Here is a 27,002-nt window from a genome sequence, read left to right as displayed (position 1 = left end):
AGCTTGTGTTTTTAGAAAATCTGTGTTCCCTGTATGACGGTACGTATGTATGAGGTACGAGGGACGTGGTTATATTGAAAAATATGTGATTATTTCCGTTGAGTATCACAAAGAAGTACAGCATATACAGTAGAGACAGGCAAACGGTCAAATAAAATGGGTTAATTTGAGCGTTCGAAAATACGTATTTGGCTGTTGTGTCATACAGTATATTGTATAATAAAGTCTTTGCTCGGTCGACTTGACTTACTCAAAGGCTATGTACGTGAGCAGAGTGATCGCCAGGAAGATGGAAGACATACCACAGCCCACATAGGAGATCACTGTGAGGATCTCCTCATCCTTGTCACTGAGTGGCTCCCCAGATACATCCTGCAACAGCACACAGTTCAAATAGTGCCTCGTGACATTCAAATCAGTGGCGTGCACAGACATTTAGAGGGGCAGGTGCTCAAGTTTTTTTTTTTGCCAAGAATTGAACATTGTCACCATGGTACACTGTTCAAAAAAGGTGGTGCAGAGAGCACTGATATGAAGGGGCATAGTGTTCATGTTGTAGCAGATTTAGTTTAGTAGTCTGTTGAATAAAATGTCATTACATTTTTGTTATATTTTAGTAATCTGTAATGCTTTAGTTTTAGTCTAGTTTTAATCTAAATCTACAGTTGCTTTAAGTGTATTTTGGCAGGCCTTGGTGGCAGATTTTTCACTTGGTATGCATGCTGAAAATAGCCAATCTACAAGATTGCAACACGTTGTGAGCTTGTAGATCTGCTACTTTCAGAACACCTGAGCACAACCAACGCTAAAATAACCTTTTCATCATAGTTTTAGTCGACCAAATTTACACGGCAGGTGCTTAAACTCGACAAAAGGGCACATCCGCGTGCGCCGGGTTTTAGTGTGGTCTTTTTGTGGGAGTCCCTCGTGCCATCTCGCACCAGAAATGCATTAGTACACTTGGCTGGCGTATCTGTCCGGGGAACGGGTTCGGATCCCGATCTGGACGACATTTGCTGAGTGTCACTCCCTATCTCTTTCTCTCCGCATTTCCTGCCAGATACAGATGCAACTGCAAACTGTCAATAAAGGCAGAAAAGGCCAGAAAAATACACAGCCCTCACGTCCAGAGTCCAGAGCAAGTTCATATTCACAGAAATGTTACTCAACTCAACTTTATTTATATAGCACATTTATCATGACCAGGTCAACCAAAGTGCTGTACAGGTTAAAAGAAAACAAATAGCAAACAATGCAATATAAACAAACATCTAAAAACATAAAACTTAAGCAGGCATTTGAAATAAAAGCAATACAATATAGACTTTATTGGCTATTTCCCCTACCATGAGCCCTCAATGAATTGCATTGAATTGAATGGAAATTAAATGGGGCTATGGGGTGTTGTGCTAATTCTATCAAAATAAGTAGTAAAGTGTGCCGCTTGGGATATTATTTACAATATGAAGAGAGGATATATACAAAAATAATTTAGCAATGGAAATAAGCGAATTAGCACAACACCCCATAGCCCCATTCAATTCCCATTCAATGCAATTCATTTAGGGCTTATGGTAGGGGAAATAGCCAATAAGGAGCTTTTGCACAAAATAACACCTGGACCTCTTTGGTGGGGACGTAACAATTAACTACAAAGAAAGGTAAGAAAGCCTTTTTAGTATGGAATTCTCCTTTAAGCAGAGATTTAAAGGTAATTATGTCAGCTTTGAAAAGGCAAAGTATTCCAGAGCCTGAGGGCAGCTGCCGCAAAGGCCCTTTGATCGTTTGTTGGTCACATCCAGCTTTAGCTGGTCGGCCGACCTTAAAGCCCTATCTATATACATTAAAATCAATGCAGAATCGAACCGGGAGCCAGTGAAGCGAGGCTAGGACTGGAGTGATGTGCTCATAGGCGGCGGGTGCGTTTTACCTTTGGTTAGGCTACAGAATTGCGTTGGGGGGGAGGGGGGGGGGGGATTGTCCGCCGCTGCAGATTTATTTATTTCCCAAATGGTCTAAAATGAGTTACTTAGCATACTTTTACCAATGAATTAGCCTATACACAGACAACGACTGATCAGCCTATTTTGGACGATATGGGTCTTTTCTCGAGTCAGTGTGTAGTCTCACTAGTCTGTGTAGATTACCCGGCGGTGTTGCTGCCCCTCCCGACAGTCCCGGCTCATGGCTCTTCACAGACGGCACAGAGACAGCAGCCACTCCGCTGAACGTGTCAGTGTTGCTGCAGTGGTGTGAACTGTGAACCGTGCGGGCACTGGTGGTGCTGAATTCTGACAGCCGACTCACAGGAGTCACAGCTTCTTCTTCTGAATTACTTTATCTTTGCCTTGATAAATATGATGTGCTCTCGCTTCTTAGGTCCATATGAGGAGACGGGGCAGCTGCATTTTGGATCAGCTGTAAGCGCATCTAGATGAGATGAATGCGTGGATGACCCTCTCCAGGTCATTATGGGAGAGATATGGTTTCACTTTAGCTAGCAGTCTAAGATGAAAAAAGCTGGTTTTGACGACCAAGCTGACCTGTTTGTCCAAATTAAAGGCTGGCCACTAGGGGCAATATGTACAGTATAAACAGGATCAGGCCCAGGATCGAGCTCTGTGGGACTCCACAGGTGAGAGGGGCTGTGTTGGATGAGAATTCCCCGAGTTGGACGGAAAAGCTCCTAGCAATTAGGCATGGAACCATTTTAATTAATTCCTACCCAATTTTCAAGGCCGTGAGGTTCAGTAACACCAGGACCGCTGGGCTACCAGAGTCAACAGTTAGGAGGTCGTTAAAAACTCTTAGTGAGTGCCGTTTCCGTACTATGACCTGTTTAAAACCGGACTGGAACTTTTCATTAAAAACGGTTAAAAACGGTTGGGAGTTGTGCATAAACTGTCCTTGGGGTAAACTGAAAGGCTTTCTTGAGGCTTGAGGCTTTCTTGAGGCTGCACCACGGCATGTTTAAAAGAAAGTGGGACGCATCCTATTGCCAGGCATTTATTAATGGCTGTTATAATTGTGGGTCCAACTGAACTCAACTTGAACTCAACTTATACATCCTTAAGGAGGCGAGAAGGAATACTGTCGGACGGGCAGTTTGTTGGCCGAAGGTGACTGACTATATATCTGACAGTGCAGAGACGGATATTGGATCAAACCTATCGAAGGGAGCATGACGTAAGGATGGCATGGGCAAGCAGGTGTGTGGGCTGACCTGAGGGTTGAGATTTTATTGATAAAGGGAATCAAACGAATTAAAAAGAAATTGGGGTTTGTGGCATTTTTTTTTAACTAAAGTGGAAAAACATTCTTGTTTTGGCACTGTTGACAGCTGTCTGATAGTCTGAGAGGCACATATGGAGCTTATCGGCCAACCACTTCCTCTCTGCTCACCTGCGTGCCCGTCTGAGAGCACGGGTTGAGTCATTGAGCCAAAGTGCTTTGGTGAGTGATCCTGAGGGGGGCAACAGTGTTTAAAACAGTGTTTTAAATCATCATCATTGTAAAGGGTGTGGAGCGGTGGAGCATTAAAAATGTCAGAAGTGTGATGGAGTCGAAGGTTTAATTGCACGCAAGTGGCGTGCGGGGGCCGGATGATGTGAGCTCTGAGCAGGGAATAGAGACCGTGAATAAAATAGGAATGTGGTCGGAAATGGTTGTCGAAAGGAGGGACAATACAATTGGGGAAACAGTTAGGCCATGGGACAGAATGAGGTCCAATTAATCAGTTTGGGAACCCCTTTTGGTGTTTTAAGCAGTATGTTATACTTTAGCTATTGAAAAATAGCAGATTTACAAGCTCATAGCGCGGCACCAAGTGCCACGCTACGAGCTTGTAGATCTGCTATTTTTGAAAATCGTGAAAAATCTTTATATATATATTCTTTCACAGCAAACCTTTTTAACTCAAATCTTTGCTTCTGGGGGGTCCCTGGGACAACATATTTTCAGATGGGGGTCGGTGGCCAATTTCATATATTTTTTGTGGTCCTGTGCATGGAAATGTTTGAGAACGACTGACATAGAAACATGGTTTTTTCAGAAAACTGTCTGGATTTAGAAGGCATCGTCCTCAGGTCTAAATGGGTTAATAATAGTCTAGTTTACGATCTAGTACTCAAACACCAGAATGATCTGTTGACATACAGTATACAAGAGTGGTCTGTATATGACCGGTTGTCTCTTCGATGGTATATTAAATCAGCAGCGAGTACGTGCAGCTGTGTGAACGAGGCAAACTAATGACTCACCAGAAGCACACCAAAGTGTGTAAGGTGATTACAGTGACAGCTGGTCTCATAAGCAGAGGTGTTCTCCATGCTACATCCACTGCTGTTCCAGCCTCCCTGGCTACCTGACACACGCACACACGCACACACGCATGTGCGCACACGCACACACACACACGCACACGCACACGTACACGTACACACACAGGGAGACTCACAGAAACACAAACATGCACAATTGATGAATTCCACTGCTGCTGTAAAAATAGAGAAATGGAAGCGCTGCATGCAGGGATCTGTTTAGTGGCTCTTAGATGGGTGCTCTTTGGTAATACAGGTAGAACCGTATATAGACAAAAAAGGTATTTTTAAAAAAGGAATCCAAGGCACTTGAAAAAATGTATATAATTTATTGATGAGTAAGGCAATTAAAAACAGGACCTACTGTACGCGTAGGTCCCGAAAGGTCTTCGTCAGGGTCTATCTCAGATAGACGTGACGAAGACCATTTGGTCGAAACACGTAGGTCCTGTTTTTTAATTGCCTTGCTCATCAATAAATTATATAAATATTTTTTCACCAAAGACGGAGTGCCTTGGATTCCTTTTTTCTTTGCAAGTCTGCAATTTACACCTTGGAAAAATACCTTCTTTTTCTATTGCTGCTATGTTTGCACACCTCTCGCTGTACCAAACCAAGAACCTCAGAACATCTTTAGAACCTTAATTTAATCTAAATCCCTATTTGTAATTATTCATGCAAAACAGTATTTACAGTACAGTATATGCGTGGTATGAATGAAAGGAACTAACCATGTTTTAGAAAGTCCCAGAACACACACTGCACCTTCTGGTGTTTCTGTGAGGGGAACAGGACAGTTGTATTAAAGCAGTATAGTTCACCCCAAAATGACTTTTTTTTCCTATGGATTACTCACCCCATGGAGACTTGAATTCATGGATATTTTATTTTTTGTCGCATTTCTTCCCAGTGGTTCCCTATGGAAACACAAAGGAGGGTCTTTGTGTCTCCATAGGGAACTGCAACGTAGTTTAATGCAATCAGATTTCTGATTGAATGTATGGGCTGTCAAGCCAGAAAGTAGCTTTTTGCTTCACGTGCATGGGGGGGGGGGGGGGGTTGCTGCTCTGTATGATGCAGTGCCGCTCTGGTCTTTATATTAGTTTCACCTGAGCGGGACGGCGATGGCTGAATGTCACCACCACATGTTGCCCCTTGTTGAGGTTGGTGACACGGCTGTTGTTTATGCTGGCAGATACTATGCAGGAATTCAATGTCCAGTTGTTCTCGGGTGTCTTACTTATCTCTGCGTCCTGTTTAAAGACAAGTAGTAGTAGGTGAGAAGCCAGTTGTAGCAGTGCTGTACACTAGCGATATAAATGGTACGACACCCATTAAAATCCTAAATGTAAATTTCACTCTAAATTAAGGCCTATACAAATCCTGACCACATTTTGGGTCCAATTAATTGCGAGAATAGCGTATGATATGTTACGTATATGTTCCATTAATAACTAAAGTAACAGAATTGATTATGCTGCACTTCACAGTACTCGTCGAGTGCTGGCTCCAGGAGCTTGTCATAAAAAAGTCAGACAGACCAGACAGACAGACAAAGCTGTGCATGTGCTATTCTAAAGAACAGAAGAGTATGCATAATTTATAAGCAGAACGCGTACATTAAAGAGATCCTGTCTCCCATAGAACTGGAACTGTACACGTGCTCTGTTTCCAACTCCAGGCTGGAGGAAGTCTTGGAGCACAGGTGGCAGAGAGATGGTTGTTACCGTTTCAGGGAACGGTTGGCTCAGAAAGCTATCATTGAGAAAAATCTGCCGGGGAGGATGGGAAACGTAAATGACAATGCCACATTGTAACACACAAATACATATCTTTATATATATGTCGCACAAAAAAATTGTGTGTGTTTGGCGTTGACCAGTGACCACTGTCTGTGTTGAATGCTGAAGTGTGACAGTGTCTCTGTCTTCTTGAAGCTCAACCTACCATGATGACCCCTCGAGGCCACACAGCCTGTTTCACAACACTGTGTCAGGTATATAATCACACTGGCCCTGCTTATCTATCGAATCAACCAAGCAATTGTTTACACAAAGAAAGTGGCCCAGAGCATATATATAATCTGCTTGCACATTCCACCTTTTGCAATTTGCATCACAAAAATATGTAGGCCTACTCCTGAAGATTGACTGTTGTATAAGCATATCAGAATGTTCTGGGTATCTCACCTCAGGCTCAGGTGAAACGGAGGTGACACCAAAAGTGAGACCTTTGAACTGGTCTGGATTCACATTGATCATGGACATTGCTAGCAGGGGGACGGTCACGTTGGCCGACTCTTCTGAGAATTCCATCATGTCTCCCAATTTTTCTGTGAGATTCAGGATACTTTTTTGCAACAAACATACAACAAACAAAGAAATGAAACACGGATGCATAGGACGTAGGCTACAGAGCAGACCCAAAAACCCAAACTAAATAAAAATACTATTTTTCATAAATATATATATTTATGAAAAATAGTAACAAAATTTGTGTGAAAATATGTTGAAATAATGATAATAAAAAGGAAACGAAAAGCCACAGGCTAAAAAGTTTGGGAACCGCTGGTATAGACTAGACTAGCGGACAGGATTTAAATCAGGCATATTAATTGAACCCTCTGCCCTCACTTGTTGGCAAACGGAGCAACATCAGTCTTAGAAGCCAGGATGTCGCCAACGATATGCACTATGTCTGTGCCGAGGGTAGATGTGAGGGGGCCGGCCGCCACCACTTGATCCAACTTCCCCACCACCGTCTGCAGCTGGGAGGCAGATAGATCCCCCTCGCCTGCCCCAAGCTCTTCATTTATGAGGTCCTGAATCATGTCCACAACTTCGTCCACATTATCTGGAAGAGACAATAATGTGATTTAAAATAGAGATTCCTCCTTCCTCCTTTCCGACTTTATTAACTTTTTTGCAGTCGAAACAAGGAGCGAAGAAAAAGGAGTTGTTGAAAATAACTTTTCCCGCCCATCTATCATCTGTTGTTTTCAAAAATGTCTATTTTAAAAGATTTTCTAACTGTGTGCACACAAAAAAGAAATGAATTGCAGTGGTCAATGTTAAATGGTTATCGATGTTGCTCCTTACCAGCCGTGACACGAATATCATCCAGGTCTGAGATGGTTTTGATTGGATTGCATTCTCTCATGTCTGGCTCAGCCCAGCTGGTTGTTTCGGTATCCATGTGCAGCTTACTGCAGAGGACAGTCATAGGGAAGAACAGGAGCAGAAAATGAGAGAGAATTTTTTTAGGCTCCTCACCTGCCAGTGAGGAGCCCTCACCAGGAGGACATAAAGCCTTCGTCCTACTCCTCCCGCCCAACACTCCCCGCTGACGGGTGCCACTGCCACCCCAGCCTGTAGGGTTACGTGCAATGACCAATATCGCCCTCCTCCCCCCGAACGGGGGCCAATTGTGTTCGTATATATGTGCCCGACAAAGTCTGATGCGATATAACACATTGTTCAATTATCTAAAGTCCAGTAAGAGGCTGTACACAGAGATACAATGGAGCCTAAGACATGGCATATTTATTGTCCCTGCATAATATCAACAGCAAATGAATATAAATAAAAAACAACATACATGGGGCTCCCCAGCAAACGCAGCGGCGCAGCTCTTAGGTGTCCGGAGAGATTTCTCACGTGTATCTCCTTTTCCGCACACTATATGGAACTGTGCTTGTCTGTGACCTTGCCACTTTACAGCTACTGTCAACACTCTTTTAAATAATGGTTGATGCTCTAAAGGTCTTTTTACCATCAAAACCCACAACCTCCGAGGGGCATGGTGGCACACTCTGTACTAGTGCTGTCGCCTCACAGCTAGAAGGTCCTGGGTTCGATTCCCACTGGGAGACGCTGTGGGCGTGTTCTCTCCTCCGCGTCATCAGTGCCCATACCCGAGGCGGGGTTGGCGAAAGGGCCTTTCTGTGTGGAGTTTTCATGTTCTCCCCGCTAGGGTAGGTAGGCACCCTCACCAAAAACATGCAGTAATCCTGGTCTCTAAATTACCTCCCCCTGGCCAGCCAGCGCGCCTGATGGAGGGGAAAATAACTGGTCGGAATAACATGTCCTTCCTCGCGCTACGTCTGGCCGGGGAAACTCTCCCCTGTCAGATGAAAAGAAGCAGCTTGGACTCCTCATGCATAGAAGGAAGCATGAGGTCAGTCCGCTGCCCTCCATGTTGGCAGAGGAAGTTTAGCGCCCAGGATTACATTCGATAATTGACACTGGGTGAAAAAATGGGTTTCAAAATTGTGGGATAAAAATAAAAAAGTAAAAAACAAAAAAACACAACCTCCGTGGTAGGCAAGACGATGCACAGCGCCACCCAAGCGCCAAGCTTTTTTAACCACAATTTCATATTATATTAATTTCTTCTTTCTTAACTTGAATGTGACTATATTTTTTTACAAGAGGACGTAGAATACGCACATCGACAGGTGGTGCTGGGCTAAAGAGACTTCAGTTAAAAGATGGATAGAGCCCGCACACCATTTATTTAAAGTACAAAAAAAGAGTTCTTTAATTAATTGCTATCATTTTTTACAAACCATTTCTCACAATCCATCTGTCAAATTGGATCAGACTCCTACATCAAAGAGTGTAAAAGAGCCCAGATGATTTGATCTCTATCGCTGTACAATTATATTTCCGTCTTTGCTGAGCAAGGTCATTCTACCTCCAGTTGGAGGATGAACAAGCACCTCATCTTAGCAACATTTACAATCAAGTGATTGTATTGGAGTCTTAATAAATGTCAGACAGTGCAATGTTTCACTACACCAACATGAAATTGATTCTTGTTATCGCCCGGACATTGGCACTATCTGAGCGATATTATTAATGTACAACTTGTCAGACGTGATATAAGGATAACCCCTTCATTACAGTAATGATCAATAATTCACTTTAAAGGAAATAGATTTTTTGCAGAGGTAGTCACTGTGCATCCATCAGTGTTAGACATGCAGGGATGAAGCTTTTGTATAGGGTGGAAGGAGTGGGTGTATTACGCTAGTATTACATTACTGTTCTTTTTCATATCTAGCTGAACTATTTCTATGGAAACGGGTAACTTCATGATACGCAAAACATGTCTCCGTGACTCCTCCTTATCGTCTATGACATTTGTTTACCGTTGCCCTGTATTGCTGATGTTTCTTGTTTTGTTTACTTCTTCTTTTAAGATTTATTTGGGGCTTTTATGCGTTTATTGATAGAACACCGACAGAAAATGGCAAGCTGTCAGGCTGGCATTGCAGCCTAGGGGCCACTTGAAAAAAGCTACACCCATTGTGAGCTTGCGTAGCTTGAACCAGACAGTGGCCTTGTGGTTAGAGTGTCCGCCCTGAAACTGGGTGTTCGGGGTTCGATCCCCGGGCCGGATCATACCAAAGACTGTGAAAATGGGACCCAATGCCTCCCTGCTTGGCACTCAGCATCAATGGGTTGGATTGGGGGTCAAACTAAGGATTCCCGATGCTGCGGCTCACCGCTCCAAGTGATGGGTCAAATGCGGAGAACACATTTCTCTGCGGTAACGTGTGTGACTAATCGTACAACTTTGACTTTGTAGATCGGCTATTTTCAAAACATTTATACATTTTATACATTTGAAAACGTGTGAAACAGGACATTCTGCATAATGAGTATACTTTCTACTTTTGGTACTTTAAGTAAATCTTTATACCAATACTTCTACTTAAACCATTTAGGCCTGACGTCGAAATAATTATTTTTTTATTCTAATTTCTGACAGTTTTCTGATTAACCTCATGTTTCTGTATCAGTGGTGCTCAATATTTAATGTCAAGGACCCCAAAAATGATATGTAATTGGCCACCGACCACCATCTGAAAATATGTTGTTCCAGGAACCCCTCAGAAGCAAAGATTTGAGTTAAAAACATTAGCTCTGAAAGAATATATATTTAAAGATTTGTGCCATATTTTCACGATTTTTCAAAAATAGCAGACCTACAAGCTCGTAGCGCGCCACTCGGTGGCCCGCTACGAGCTTGTAGATCTGCTATTTTTCAATAGCTAAAATATAACACACCAAAAGGGGTTCCCGCTCCAAAATGGGGCATTTCTACATTGATTGCAGTATTGATACTTTTACTTAGCCTAAGTAACAAATGTGTGTATGTTTCCCGGCACTGATTCCATGTACATAATATATGAGAGAAAGAACGACACATTTTTGGGTAAATGTTGTCTTACAAGTAACACAACCAAGGCTCGGGCCGCGGCCCATAATGTAGAGCAGATGATTCCCCCTCATGTGGTCTTTTATCAAAACCTTGAGGTAAGATGAAGGTATTACTGTCTCACCATAGCCTGTAGGCTCTCTTGGATCTGGGACGCACGCACCCCATCCTCTGCTCTTGCTGCGGAAACGATTCAGGCCATTCGTATAGTCCATAGATGGTCTCTATGGGGTCGCTTGGACAGTTGCCGGGCACTACATAAGAATAAATACAATTCACACAATGGTGTGAAATGTATTTCAGAGAACAAAAGCATAAATTTCTCTCTTTAATCTGAAATCTGAAATTGCTCATCTTACCAATGTGCTTGATGGTCAGCTCTATTATTTCAGTTAAAGCAATGCCATTAATGTCATACTTTGAGGCCAATGCATCAGTAATGAGGTCTACAGTTTCCTCAACAGCTGGTTTGTTGTCGGCTTGAACATGGAAGATGCATTTACATCTGTTGATGAAATACTGGGTTAATTGTTAAATAACGGACTTGACTGAGTCAGAGTGATTGAAGCTAACACAGAGCTTTCAAATGGTGATACATTTGACCATATTCACACAGGCCATTTTGCTCATACTGTACTTCATACTTCCCAGTTCCCACCCTCCAAGTATTATCAAAATGGCCACGGTCTGAATGTGGTCAAATACATGCACATGATGCTGTATGACAATGAACAAATGTTATTATGAGGAGCACCTGCTAATGGTCGGTATTATCTTCAGATTCAGTACAGCCATGGTACCATTCTGCTCCAGTGTTTCCTTCAGCTATTGCCCAAAGATATAACACAGCATAAGCATTTAGCAGTGAATGAATGCCTTTTTAACCCATTGAAACCTAAGGTTTATTCAGTTTTCTGAAAAACATTGTTGCTAATCAGTGGTTCTCAAACCTTTTCATGTCAAGGAAAGAACCTAAATTAGGCCTGTATTTAATTGGCTGCCGACCCCCATCTCAAAATATTTTGTTCCATGACCCTGATAAGTAAAGATTTGACTTAACAATGTTAAAATAGTTATACAAGCTTATAGCACCGCACAAAGTGACACGCTATGAGCTTGAATATTTGTTTGTAATATATTTTTGTATAAAATAACAGTTGTTAAAGTGGTTAAAATATAAAATGACAGGAGCGTTCCCGGTTTTAATAGGTTAAGTATGTTAGTGCAAATGTGTTCAACCTCTTACCCATTTCCTAATGATAACCCTGGGATTTTGGGGAGTACCAGTCATTCCCACGGTCACATTAACCCTGAAGAACCTATCTGATGTGACTGCACGGGAAGGAGACATTTAAAAGACATATTATCATTAACCCGACTAACCGCTTAAACCCTATATAAAATTCAGGCTGTGTGATGATAGGTTACTGACGACAAGGTTACAAATGGAATTTAGTCAAACAATCAGTCAAACAATCTCTAATAATCTCTATCTATACAATCTCAATCTCTAGTATTACAGCTAATGAACCACACATTAGTTACCAGAAGTGGTACTGTCATTGAGAGGAAGCAGAGGATCTTCCGTTGTTGAACTGTGAGTGGGGCCAGATGGCGTGCCATGGCTCGTAACTAATGCAGGATGAATTTCATATAGATTAATATGAGAAGCCCCAACGGCACTATTTCTGTTGTAATCCTTTGGTTAATGTTTTGATAGTCTCATATTGTGGTAATGCAACGGTATAGTCACAATCGCATGTAGATTTTCTTTGCTAACCTGATATATTGCTGCCTGAAGTGGGTCGTGGGTCAATTTGCACAGCTGGAAGGGCCTCTGAAAAGGACACAAAGAAGATTTCAGACCTAGGTAGGGGGGGGGGGGGGTGTGTGTGTGTGTGTGTGTGTGTGTGGTGTGATATTAGGAACTCATAACTCTACATATTTCATGTTCTTGGACAAATGTACTCAGCTGTTTATTCAATAGGTCTGGCTGGCTGGCTTAATTATGCAAGTCAGTTCGTCTCCAAGGCCTGTCTTTGTTCTACTGATATGAGCAAATGGTGCAAATGGTTGATCAATGGGTAAGCATCTCGTCTTCAGAGAAGCAGTGAACACGCCTACATTCTCACCTCTGTCGGTGAAACTGTACTTAATAATACCATTACTTTGTATGAGGGTCAGTCAGTCAGTTGGGTCTGCCCCTGCGTGAGCATATGCTGTGTGGTGCTGTGCTGTACTCTGAAATAAACACCAAGGAAACATCTCATCTGCCTGTCGTGCCGTGTCACAACTTTCTCCGGGGCTCTCCCAGTTTTAACAGTATTTCGTATAATAGGACTATAGAGTGTATGCCTGGTATAATACCAGATACTACATGTGTGTGTGCGTGTGTGCGTGCGCACGCGCGCGGCACATGCGCTATACTCACCAACCGGCTGTACACTGAGGCTTTGAGGGAATGCCTCGAGGGTGTACGATGCGTTGGAGAAGGCATGACTCAGTTGCTCGGAGATGTAAGCCTGAACCTCTTCAACGAGAGTCTCTGGATTCACAATAACATAGACCTCACTGCTAAAACTATGGACAGTCACATATGACAGAAAACCAGGAGATTGAGCTCAGTCAAAGCGCGTCTGTGTTTGCATAGTTTACTACATTAATATATATATATTTGTCCACCAGGATGGCTTTGGGCAGCAGCCATCAAGAGCACCAAGTCAAATAATCTATTCCTGACTCTTTTGCATGTGGCTCAGCTGTGTGAAGAAACAGTACTAGCTTGAATTAATCTTACCAGAGTTTAAAGGTGGAGTTCTTTAATTCCCTCGATTCCTGGAACAAACAATTATACGGTCATACCTTTTTTCAGAGTTGTATGCTTTTCTTATGCTTGTGTTTATGTATAGCATGTATTGGCAATAATTGCATCTGACCTGGAAATCATGTAATGTCCTTTATCTATAAAAGAAGAACTCATCACTTGTTCTATTAGTGGCTACCATGTCTTTGTTTTCAAAAGCCGGTAAAAGTACTGCTTACATTTTTCAAATAGGATATTGCTGCCTCTACCTGCGGAAAATCAAGCGCTCTCTTAATAATGTACAATAATGATGTACCTGAGCTTGCATTACAACAGTATTATTACCCTCCCAGCAGGTGTGGCTGTAAGACAACACAGATAACAGAGATTAACACAGTAGACTAATTTCCTCATTGTGCTCATCACAGTATACCATATGGCCACATACACAGCACAGCAAATCAGCAATGAGTCTGCAAATAATTCAAATTTAATTCAAATGCAAACTATCTGCTGGCACACACAAAGGTGCACGCACACGCACACACACACACGCACGCACACACACACACACACACACACCTGAGTTCCAAGAGGAATAATGTTACCTTTCTTTTTTTTCTTTTTTACTCTTTATTTTAGGATTTTTGAATATGCAAGACAAAAAAGACAAACAAGACATACAATAGGACAGAAACATCAATATGTTACCTTTCTGATGACACAGAAACATCATGCGTTGAAATGTTTTGAGAGAAAACGCTCTCGAGCTGATGGAAGATGACACAATATGCAACTCATTTGAATACATCTCTGCAATTTCTTGACTTTAATATCAGTCACTGATTTTTATTAACACAATGACAAATTGAACTGGTCATGGTACTCTCCATACCCAGCTTCTGATGATTGTCTCCAGGGATATGATGGGTGTTACAGGCTTGCGATGATGCTGTGCAATGGACGCCCGCATTCTTATTTTGTAGAGCGGCCATTCTGAAAGAATTTTGCAGAATTTTTTTCAGATACAGCAAATTGAATGTAATGGGTTGGGGGCATAATGTGCAATATTCCCCTGGGGAAGTAGTTAGATAAATTGGTTTGTTCTGACAGGGACATGGTTCCTAAACATACACCCCCACATATGTTCCAACTATGCGGTAGGTTATTTCCCTGTAAATGCTGAAGCCTCATTTTGTCAGATGACCCTGTTGCTCACCGAAAACGATTTATGACACGTAGCCTGCGGAGTTAGTTCAGTCAGTCACACTCGATGGAGTTCATGCCGTGCTCAAAGGCGCATACTATACTCAAGGGGTTAACATGCTGCATTACTATGTGGGTGTATTCAGTGTGTGCAAGACCCACAAGTAATTCGCTGATGTGGCAGTCAGCTGACCAATTGGGCGGGCTACTTAAGCTCACTAGTCTGCATGCTCTTCCTGCCTTCCTTCTGCTATGGTTCCTGGTTGTTATGTGATGTTTGCTCCCACCACCACCCCAGTACCAACGGTGGGCTCTGTTATGGGGGTTGGGGGTTTTATTGTAGTAATCTTATCTATCTCCCTGCTCTAATGTTTTATGTTGGTGCTTAATCGGGCCGAGCAGGGAGAAAATCCAGCAGAGCCGAACGCCAAGTCAAATATCATACATGCACACTTGTATTCTCATTCTATAATAAATATTGGTTAAATCTATTCGTGAGTTGTCTGACTGAATAAATAAATAAACTAGATAAAGTGCCAATCGGCACAGGTCTCCACCAGGATTCTTCCTCAGCCTAGTGGGAATATGCGTGCACAGGGCGACTGTGGCTCAGGAGGTAGAGCAGGTCGTCCAATGATCCATGGGTCGGCGGTTCGAATCCCGGCTCCTCCTGTCTACATGTCGAAGTGTCCTTGGGCAAGACACTGAACCCCAAATTGCTCCCGATGTGCTGGTTGGTACCTTGCATGGCTTCCGCCGCAATCGGTGTATGAAAGGGTGAATGTAATGCACAATCTATGTAAAGCGCCTTGGATATTTTCCTTGGCCTCTAGGGAGTTGGCATACAAAGTTATCCACAGATCCGTGCAATCAGAGGTAAAAACACTTTTCGGCCAGTTATAGCGCCACCTTGAGGCTGAGTTGAAATTGTTCATGTGGCATTTCGTCCTCGGCCTAGTGGGAATGTGCGTGCACAATTTCACGGAAATCACGCGATGTGTTCATGATTTGCAGCATTTTGTTTGAAACTGAGCAGTCCTGTGAATTTTGGAAGCCAATCTTAACCAATCAGGATGGAGTGTGAGAAATCTGAAAGACCGGTTTCGGTTTGGTTGAATGGCTCTAGAGAGACTGTGTACCAATTTGCGTGATGTTTGGATACAATCTGTAGGTGTACTGTGCAAAAACTTGTTTTGCACAAAGCGGCCTCCTGGTGGCGCTATAACAGGCCATTCTGGAAAGTTTGGGGCAGAGGTTCATGGTTGGCATCCAGGGAGTGTGTGCGCAAAATTTGGCATCGACCGGGTTAACGGTGGCCGAGATTAGCTGCTCACGGACGGACGGACACACGGACGGACGGACGGACACACGGACGGACGGACACACGGACGGACGGAGTGCAAAACATACTCTCCCCCATGCCTTCGGCTGGTGGAGACAATTATGGTTTATTTTTACCATTATGTTTCCAGATCAGTTCAGTGTATAGGGAGACAGGAAACCAAGGGCAGAGCTAGAGGAGAGACATGTGAGGGCAGAGGTTCTCAGTCATAAGGGGCATTAGGTCTTTGCACTAGCGGGCTGATTTTCTCTTTATGTGTCCTATGATGAATTTGCCTATAAATTAGGTTTACGGTAATTCGGTGTACAGCTCAGTACAGACTACAATAAATCAGAGCTCAACATTGGAGCGTCAGAATGAAGGGCTAAAAGGGCAGCATAATGAAGCAAGGCAGAAAGTGTATAGTCATTCACCACAGCGAAGCGTGTTGTCAGGTCGAGCAGAGCATCTGTCACTGTGGTCCCAGTGTTGGTAGTCCCATCTCACCACGTCTCCATCTGCACAGCTGTGTCCGTTTACTTCCTCAGTGCTCCACTCTCTGGCCCACATCCTGAACCTGCCGATCTCCCCGAGGAGGCTTGTTCCGTCCTCTGGTTTCAGATGTCCACTCTCCACGTTGTGAGACATCCCCAGAGTGAGGGTGCCGTTTTGGGCCAGCCACAGGGGGGACGTGGCATTCAAAGGCTTTGTGTAGCCGGTTCCGTTGACGTATAACTTGAGCCGCTGTCTTTGGCCGGACCACGTAAGACATAACGTATGCCAGACATACAGCCGCAGATCCAGTTTCACGGACCACTGTTCCCCAAATAGGACTGCCACCACGTTCTCATGGTTGCCACGCAGTCCAAGTTCAATGCGACTTTCCCCTGGACCTTTGTAGACAAAACCAGTCCACGATGTAGTTAAATTGCGGCGTAAGAGCACACAGACCGTCAGTTCCTCTAGTGCAGGCACTGCAACCTGTGGGTCCAAATGCCACAAACATGATCGACCATTGAACACCACCTTTTCACCCCACAGACTGGGCCTGGCAGAGAGGGCTGAAAACGGCACAGAGTTATAAGACAAATGATTTACAGCTAATTGTGAATGTGCTGGAAATAGCATTACCCTTATTTTTTTCTATTTTGGTCAACATTATTACTTATTGTTTAATATTTAATTGTTTAGTAAATTTAACATCTATAAAATCAAGAATATAATATTCAATAATGTGTAATTACAAAACATATATACATATACCTGTGCCCAGAATACACAGAGAGAGTGGTATATAGAGGCAGATGAACATCGCAAAGGGGTTGCTGACTGATTCCATGTGAACTCTAACAGATAAAAAAGGGAGAACTGATTAACATTGGAAGGAATAGGGAACGAATGTAAAAAATAATACAAATTAATTTCCTAATTTGCTGTGCACTAAAGGTACGACTTACCAGTGTCACGGCCCCTCCCCTGACCCAATCGATCTGTAGCTTAAGAAATAAAAGTATTCCAACGAACGGCACGATCCCTGCGATGCGGAGAGCGCTCATATGTATGGGGCTCCTTCTCTATAAGCAGACCTCCCCGCCCTGTCTCTTTTGTAACCAGAGTTACTCATTAATCACTGGCAATAAACATAACTAACATAGGACCCATGACGCTAAATCCATTATTTCAGTCATTTCATTCTTCACTGGCAGGTGAAAATGTAACTAAGTGACCATGTTGTTAGAGCCCAAATCAGGTCAAATGGACACTAACATCAGGTCAAATAGCCTATATGTCACAGCTATTTGACCTGACTGTGTCTAGTCTGAGTATGCCAGTACTGTAGGCCTAGTTCTATGTCTTATATTAAAAGAAGGAATGCCAGCACTTGTCCTTTTTCACGTTTATTTACCTCTTCTTTAAAATTTTATCCCACGATTTTGTAACCTGCATGAGTGTCCAAGTTGCTCCTTTACACCTGACTGGGGGGAGTTTCCCTGGTTGGATGTATAGCGCGTGGAAGGAACACGTTATTCCAACCAGTTCCTTTCCCCTCCATCAGGCTGGCCAGGGGGAGGCAGTTTAGAGACCAGGATTACTGCATGTTTTTTGTGAGGGTACCTACCCTATACGCCAACGTACGCGTTTTGGCCAGATGGGCCTTCCTCAGCGTTGTCTAGTTCTATGTCCTGACTTGGGCATGTCATAGGTGCAGATTAAAACATTTCCAAACACAAAATCATTGTATTCAAATTTCAAGCATTTTGTCAAATGTAAAATTAAATGATTTACAAGCAATTGGCTATATTTTTCAAATGTGTCATTGAGTGATTAGCGGGACATGCATGATGGGACAAAACAAAAACGATCTTCATATTGACACAGCACACAGGTGTGACACAACTGCAGTCTGGCAGACATCATTAAGATGACGTTTCAAAGCAAGAAGATAAGGACAAGGGCTCTGATGCTGCTTATATACAATCAGTACATGCATACAGTAACTAAGATTATTAGCAAACACAAGCCTTATTTGAGTTAGACTGTGTGTGTGTGTGTGTGTGTGTGTGTGTGTGTGTGTGTGTGTGTGTGTGTGTGTGTGTGTGTGTGTGTGTGTGTGTGTGTGTGTGTGTGTGTGTGTGTGTGTGTGTGTGTGTGTGTGTGTGTGTGTGTGTGTGTGTGTGTGTGTGTGTGTGTGTGTGTGTGTGTGTGTGAGAGAGATATGGCAGGCTGCACAGATAAATGCAGTGTAAACAGCTGTGGTTCAGAATGAGGCATCACTGATTGCTACTCAAAATACATTAGCTTTCCAGTGTGAAACCAAACCCGTCTGCTGAGCCTGTGTTGCTTGGTCCTACTCCTATACAAGATAGGCCTATATTCAAACCCCCTGGTTGGGTTGTCAGGAAATGTGCTTTCCTTATAGGAATACTTCACCCCTGACTGGGTCTACTAAGGGTCCAGGATTAACGACAGCAAAAGCATCAAACTAGACCTGTGTTCCACGGAGCACAGGTTAGGATGGAATAAGAAATATCGGACAGATCCGTCTTGATCACATGACTATATATAGAGAAATACTGCGTACCGATTTTTATGGACGGACGGACGGACGGGGGCGAAAACATGCTATCGCCTGGTGGAAAACACAAATCCAGCTCTGAGTCTCTTGTGTCCGGTTGTACTCATTATTTCTGAAACACGTGCATTTTCACTGAAACTATACCACTTAAAACACTTCTGGGATAAACCATCTCATGCACTAATCGCACTAATCTGACAGTACAGAGCTATACACTGTCGGCACTACCTGGGCGACAGTGGGTGTGCCTGTGGACTTCAACACAGGTGAGTTCAATTGCACAGACATGCCAGGCATGTGTGTCATCACCAGTGCATTAGATTGTTTTACTGCCATGTGTTAAAAATAGTAAGGTTTATGTGAATATGTGGTGTTTTGGAGATAAGGAGGATGTGGACCGTATACAAGACACTTGCATTACCTGTATACTATGAGAGCTAGCTATGTTTTGTTGATATGATTCGTTTATTTGCTGTTGCTGCCCCCTTATTTTCTTCAATTCATTAAATATTTGAATACTTGATGAACTATCCAAAAACAAAGCCCCATTCACTGTTAAGGAATGAGACAAAAACTATAAACAAATGGTAAAATGGTGCATTTATATAATATAGCGCCTTTATCCAAGGCGTTTTACATAGATTGTGCATTACATTCACAAACTATAAAACTATCAAATCTAGGGCTTCACAGGGTGAGTATTGATATATTTTAGTATTATTATTATTATTTTAACTACTTTTCGATAGCTGTACACCAGCCATTAAATAGCCTATTTAATTATCTTTCTAGAGACTAGCTAAACAAGATTAACTTTCTTACTGACCTGATGAGAATGGGTGAAATTCATTAGGAGTGCTTGGTTATATGCACATTGTTCGGCCTCCATTCATTACATGCAGTATCAATGAACAATAAAACGTGCAAGTCCAAACTCAATTTTATTCATCATCAGACATAATGGGAAAATTAAACACAATTGTCGTATGTAACACTGTGTACATTTTATCATGACAATATTTATTCATCAGTGTGGTGCTAGTCATCTTCTCTGTGGTTGCCTGCACTTCCCCTTTCCAGGACCAAATTAGCCATTGGCTGTGGCCCAGGGGCCCTTGGCTCTCAGGGGCCTTTTTGGGAAACAGACTGTGCAGTACTGGGTTTGAGGCCCTGATAAGGGCTCCTGGGACTCTTCATTGGCCGTTGATTCTGTTAAATTTAGGTAAAAATTATGATTATAAAATAATAATTTAAAAAACGGGGCACAGGGTCCCCAAAGAATTACCGGCCCTGGGTCCCTCATAGGGGTTAATCCGCCCCTGCAACTCCTGCTATCTTATCTGCTATCCATACACTAGAAAACAAAAAGGAGAAAGTAGGTACAGTATTTCATAATGTCCAGATACACTGTTGCTGTGACTTGTTGCCTCATCCTAGCCCACCCTAACCATTTGAGTTACCCCATGACCTTTTGTTTAGCGCCACCCTGAGGCCCAAATGTTAACTTGATACACAAGATATGGAAAATTGCAGGATGAGCCCTACTGATCTTGGCTTCAAGTGACTCTAGCAACAGCCCTTAGGATTTGTAGGCTACATATTGCACTCTGGTGCTCCTTTACTAATATGAACCAACTAGGTAATACATTACTGTAGGCCTAGTATTCACGTTATCCATTTATTTGGATATTTTCCAAATAACTAACTTTGCCATCTGGTTTATGGTAATCCTCCATTAGATAATAATTTGGTACTTTAATACTTTCCTATTATATTTGATTGTCATCTAATGTCGTAGTTGGGTAAATATCACTATCCATTCGTTTTTCCTACTTAACAATGCTTGATGAGATTACCGCATCCACTTAAATTCATGTAAATAACTACAACTGGTGATTAGGGCTTCTTTTTGAAGACCCAGAATGTCCTATCCGATTAGTAAAAGGTGTTTTGAATTGAGTATGGACAGTGGACACTGACATTTGTGTAGCTCTCTACTACCACTCGGTGGTCACACAGTAGGCCTACAGTGCCAGTGCCACTAACCTCGCTGTGCAGGGTTTCCACCTCGGCGGAAAATCCCTTGCAGTCGAGTGAGTCTATAACCTACTGACTATGGATCATTCATTGATAGCCTAGAGGGAAAACATGAAGGGAGAGACAGAAACATAGGCCTACCTAGTACCTACTGCTTAATATATTCCTCTTTTTTTCTTTTCTCTTACTGTTTTTCTCGTTTTACAAACGGGACAAACAATACAAACAAACACAAAATCATTAATACAAACATGTTAATATTAGGCTACAAAGATGTGTAATTCGCTACACTTGCCATTTTGGTTGCAGTGTCCAGTCTATTCCACTGGGTGGCACGAATGCATGTAAAAGTTCACTTTTATACAGTTACCTAACCAGAGTCCTTAGGACCACTTCACCACTTTTCAACCTATCTTCATATAATGGGTCCTCACTAATAATCTTGAAAAGAATGGCGCAATTTGTTTCTACTCTGTCTGTGTCTCATAGGAGGGCTGTGGGCAGTTCAGAAACCGTCTTCCAGTGACATCATCAATGGGGAATACAAGCTAATAAAAACTGCAGGCTTTCTAGGCCTGAAAAGTTGCAATGCGAAAATGGAAGCCATGAAAATCTAAACATTTTTGTAAAAATAATCTGCCTAATGATGATATCACTGGAAGATGGTTTCTAAACTGCCCAGTGCCCACAGCCCTCCTATGAGACACAGACTGAGTAGAAAAAAATCGTGCCATTTTATCATGATTATTAGTGAGGACCTATTATATGAAGATAGGTTGAAAAGTGGTGAAGTGGTCCTTTAATTCATACAGACACATCAGTGGTGTAAAGTAAATTAAGTACTGCACTTAAGTAAAAATGTACTACATCATGACAAACAAAAAAAACATTACACACAAAAAACCCATGGGAAAGTGCTTCTTGTCCTAATAACATCATTAAAATAAGCTCTGGTTGCAAAAGGGGTGAATTGGCCCTTTAACTAAAACATTTTAACAGAGAGATAGCGAGCGACATGCAGAGAGAGAGAGAGAGAGAGAGAAAGAAGGGGGGAGGGGGGAGAAGAGAAGAGGGAGCAATAAGGGTCAATCCTACAATAATCATAACTGATTCAAAAGCTGGCCCAACAGGTATTTGTCATCTCTCCGTCTTCCTCTTTCTTTCTGCTTCACTTTCTCTACATTTCTCAGATCCTTATACTGTAGGCCTGTTCTGAGCATTGAGCTATATGAGTCCTCTGTAAATGTATATCTTGTATGCGTTTACTCCTGTTCGCGAATGGGTGTGCCTGTTCGCGTGTGTGCGTGTTTGTGTGTAATGGTTAGACCAGATGTCCCCTACAGGTCTACCAGTACACAACACAACCCCACATAGACGGGGTCAAATCCACACACACTGTGTGTGTGTGTGTGTCAGCGTGTGAGACAGCTACACCCGAGAGACGCGATGGGCCTGATTTATAGGTATCCCCTTCCAGACACCACCGCCTTCAATCCCCCCCTATTCTCTGTCTGTCTGTCTGTCTGTCTGTCTGTGTTGGACCTGTACAACCCATTTTTTCACCCAGTGTCAATTATCTAATGTAATCCTATACCTGGGCGCTACACTTCCAATGTTTCCCCGGCCGGACGTAGTGCGTGGGAGGAACACGTTATTCCGACCAGTTCCTTTGCCCTCCATCAGGCGCCCCGGCTGGCCAAGGGAGGTAGTTTAGAGACCATGATTACTGCATGTTTTGTAAGGGTGCCTACCTACCCTAGGGGACACGGGGAGAACATGCAAACTCCACACAGAAAGGCCCTTTCGCCAACCCCGCCTCAGGTATGGGAACTGATGATGCGGAGGAGAGCACTTCTAGCTGTGAGGAGACAGCACTACCGACTGTGCCACCTATACTATTGTTTTTTAAACCTTATTCGTGGTTAAATTAGCACAGGATTTGGGCGGGCGGGCGGGCATGAGAACTTGAACTCTCCTCAGTATTTGTGTCAGCTTGTCGGCTATTCTGCATTGGAATGTGTTTATGAACACATTTCAACTGCTCTCTTTTTTTGTCTTTTACTCTGTCATTCTCTCATATCTCCATCTGGAGATACAACAGGTAATGTTAAGCATTCAATCAAAACCTCTTCACAGTGCCTGGCCAGGAAACTATACAATCTTAAAATGTTCAGCAAAGCTCTAATAAATACTTAAATGCATGACTGGCCAAATTACAAAAAGTGCAAATGTTCTGTACTGTGCAAATATTAATAAGGGCCAAATATAGGTAGGACCGACCTCTCTGTTACAAGTCACAATGTTATACATTTTCAGTTAAAAAGTAACGACTCATTATAGTAATATTTTCTGTGCCACTGAGTTGTTCATAGGAAACCTGAGATATATAGCAGTCAGGCAAAATGGAATCCACCTCGTTTGTATGATTGATAGATCGACACAGGTGAATTCCAATGGCAACCGGTTCACCCAAGTTCACCGCAGCATGTCCTCTTATGGGCATGTCAGGCAGAAATAAGGAACACTATTTAAACCTAGTATACTCTTTGGCAATTTCCAAAATAATTTGAACAGGGTCTTTGACTTTGGTCCAAATAGGACAATCTTTGAGAACCTTACTGTTCAAGGGGTTATGTCTTGGCGTATTTCCTGTATAAAGAGTTCTACAGAAATGCCAAAATTCGAACACCATTATGCTCAGAACCATGATCAGAAATCATGATGTTTGGATGTTGGAGACTGTGCTATACTTGCTGATTAACATTTATGATAATTTAAAGTTTGTGGCCCGAAGTTGTACATTTCCATAGCTATGAGATAAGCATGCATGGGTGTTGGTGGCTGACTGTATTTCATCCATAGCCAGCCAGTATGTTTTGGCCCTAACCCTCTAAGACCCAGCGTTGCTTTTTAGCAACAATCTTATTTTAATTAATTACTAAATTATTATTATTTTTTTCTGTTCTTTTTTCACCTAAACGTCATCAGTGATGTTCATTGCAATGCCATTTCAATGCCATTGGCCATTTTTTAGTCTTAGTCCTAGTAGTACAAAGTAGTAGTAAGGTTGAAATCAATTTTTTTCAAGTAGAAATTAATGCGGGTGTTAGAGGTCTAAGGGCCAAATCTATTCTGTCAAGAATCTGTCTCTACTTGATTTTTTTTGCATAAAGGACCGCAGTGGAAATTAGAAAAAGTGCTCCTCGGAGCACAGGTCTCCACCAGGTCAGGAACACCAGCGGTCAACCCTTAAAGCACACTCCTCTCTGCTGGGCAACGAGCGATACAAAAACAAGAAGACTCTCGTCATAACTGCCAGTTGCAGCAAAGAGACTATGGGTTTTATCTGATACGGCTTTATGTTGCAGCGTACTAGACACTAGATGTGTTTTATCTCCCATTAGAGGCGCTAGAGACAGCCAATCATGAAAAAGTGTCCACTAGGTCTCACTAGTCTCAACCTTGACAGTTTAGCCAGGTTGCACCTGGCTAAAAAAAGGATTCATGAAGATCAATTCAGCTGCAGACCTCCTGTTCTTGTCTGTTCTCGTATAGCCCTGTAGCTGTCTAAAAGACTAACTAGCTCCAGAAGTGTATCTTGTCCATAAGCCAGGAGGAGGATTTCCCTGGCCTGTATCGTGGTTATATTCTCACGCCATTACTGTACATGCACGCTCCATTACACGCTCAGCTATTGTGATCAATCCTATAACGTGAAAACATGTGAACGCCATGTTTTTCCCATCCATTTTGGAGGTGTGTGTGTGTGCAGCTCCGCTTTTAGGGTAGATCGAATGGTGTCGCCGCACAGGGCCTTTTTTTTATTTTTTTAGAAACACTTTCCATCTCAGAGTCAGAGCTAAAATAGGCAGGGGGCGATTATTAGTGCTATACACACGGCGGCTAGAAGGCCCGAGAGTTCTCCCTGAAAAATGTCGCATCGCAGATCGCAGCCCGTTCCGTCGCAGTTGATTTTTCACCTATTTAAGCTGCGCGTCGCCTCCCCTTTCCAACCGCCGTCACTTCTTCATCCTACCGTTTAGCGACGCGTAAACCTCTGTGTGTGTGTGCGTGTGTGTGTGTGTGTAGCGTCGAGTGAAGTGAAAAGGTATGCTGTCATGTAGGACTGTGTGTGTCTTTCAGTCTCTCTCTGTCAGTCCAGTCAGTCAGTGTCATGATTTCACAATTTTCTAATTGAATTTTGAATTTTGATCGATCACAAACTGTCTGCAGGCAATCAAGCAAATCAAGCAAATGTGATACTTAATATTTATAACAAATAACAGCAACACAAGCAGCTGTTCATTTTACTTTTATAACCAGTAATTTGAGCTGCACTGCAGGGCAGACTGGTTGGGTGGTGGTTTTATATCAGTTATGATCAGCAACAGGTTTGTGTTCCATTGGTATTCGTTGTAGAGTAATATATAGACAAGTTAAATTGCTCATATAGATATTAACTATAGCTTCCTTACAACAAATAAAATAACACAATGTGGAGGACCACAATCTCTGCATTCACACTGTTAAGCTGCTAAATTAGGCAGTGCATGTCAATTTCTTACTCATTGGAGATGAGAACCTGGCATAATATTTGTAGGAAAGTGAAGACAAAAGTAAGTATTAATTAATTAATTCAAAAATGTGTTCCCCCCCGACATCTCGCACGGGGCCTCGCATTTCTCCCAGACGCCTCTGTGTGTGTGTGTGTGTGTGTGTGTGCCTCCGTGCATTTGTGCACGCATAGTTGATGAAAACATCAAGTAAAAGTACAGTAAGCATGTATATGTGAGTGATTCAGTGCTGACTGACTTCATATACAGTAGTTGGTAATACAGTTCATAAAAACATGTAATCAAAAGCTATAGTCAACCAAGTGCACAATCTTTATGAATTCCCTCCAAGCTATTATCACTAAAAAAATAAAGCGAAAGTCAGTTTAGCCACTGGGAGAAAAATGTGGAATCAAAAACAAGTTACTGCTGAAGCAAAATGTCAAAACAATGTGCATTTTACAGTCTCTTGGCTGTGTATGAAGTGATATCCACAGATGGGTTTTAGGTGAACTGAAGTAAAGTCATGACACAGATGGTAGATTAGATTTCCAGAAAGCTTCCAGACCATTGCTGTCAGGGAACCTTTAACTATTGATATAAGAGTCAATATATGCATGGATTATAGCTGATTGTAGCCATTCACTGTTGTGGCTCGGCTCTAGGCCACAACAGATGAAGGGGAAACCAGGTGTCTTACCTCTGACTCCTCCAACCAGCATTGCAATAGAGAACGCAGCAGTGTCAAAGATGGTTGATTTTTAGGAAGATATATATAGGCTACCCCATCCTGATTGGAGAGGCAACATGGTAGACAAATCCTGGTGTCTGAGGGCGAATCTCACGAACGTCCTATACTGACTGGTGCTACTCCCGTGAGAGTATATTGCTGGGACAGAAAAAAGTAGATTTTCTCCTGATTTGTGTCTCTGAAAAAAGCCATTTTAATATGACAATCTAGTGACAACTAACCGCGTTAAATGGTCAGGTGGATGGGCTAGGAACACGTTTGAGGTTTCCAATGGGCTGAGGTAGCAGGACTATACACATGATATTCGACTGGGTTGAGGTATAGTGGACAATACACATGCGATACGACAAAGGAAAGACAAATGGAGTGCGCATAGTCCGTTAAAGGAAACTTGGCTTAGTGTTCCAGCGACTGAAGAAGAGAAGAGTGCGTGACAAGAGCTGAGGAGAGAAACCGGAGCTTCCACCAAACTTGCTCTTTGCTCGTATCACTTATAACAACTCATCACAGCTGTGCAATCTTTGTGCCATGCTGATAATCCCCCTGGTTCAAATGTGGCACAGCCCACACTGGATTATCAGAGGGAGAACAGCTAGATCCTGAGCCATCTCTTCTTGAGTTATCAGTCAAACAGAATCGGGGTCGACTAACTAGTGATATCTGATATTCTCGTGCTTTTAAAATGCTAAAGTCACTATAGTACTGTACCAC

At 42.6% G+C, this 27,002-nt stretch overlaps 1 protein-coding gene across 1 annotated transcript in view; it reads left to right on the top strand.

Annotated features, from left to right (window-relative positions):
- The window catches only part of LOC310873910 (matrix-remodeling-associated protein 5), a 75,889-nt gene that overhangs the window by 1,294 nt on the left and 47,593 nt on the right, over positions 1-27,002 (top strand). The window lies entirely within an intron of this gene.

The sequence above is a fragment of the Protomyctophum parallelum genome (assembly GCF_964188405.1).
Source record: "Protomyctophum parallelum genome assembly, chromosome: 16".
Classification (NCBI taxonomy): domain Eukaryota; kingdom Metazoa; phylum Chordata; class Actinopteri; order Myctophiformes; family Myctophidae; genus Protomyctophum; species Protomyctophum parallelum.
The sequence above is the reverse complement of the archived record's forward strand: the minus strand, read 5'-3'. Positions and strand labels throughout refer to the sequence as shown.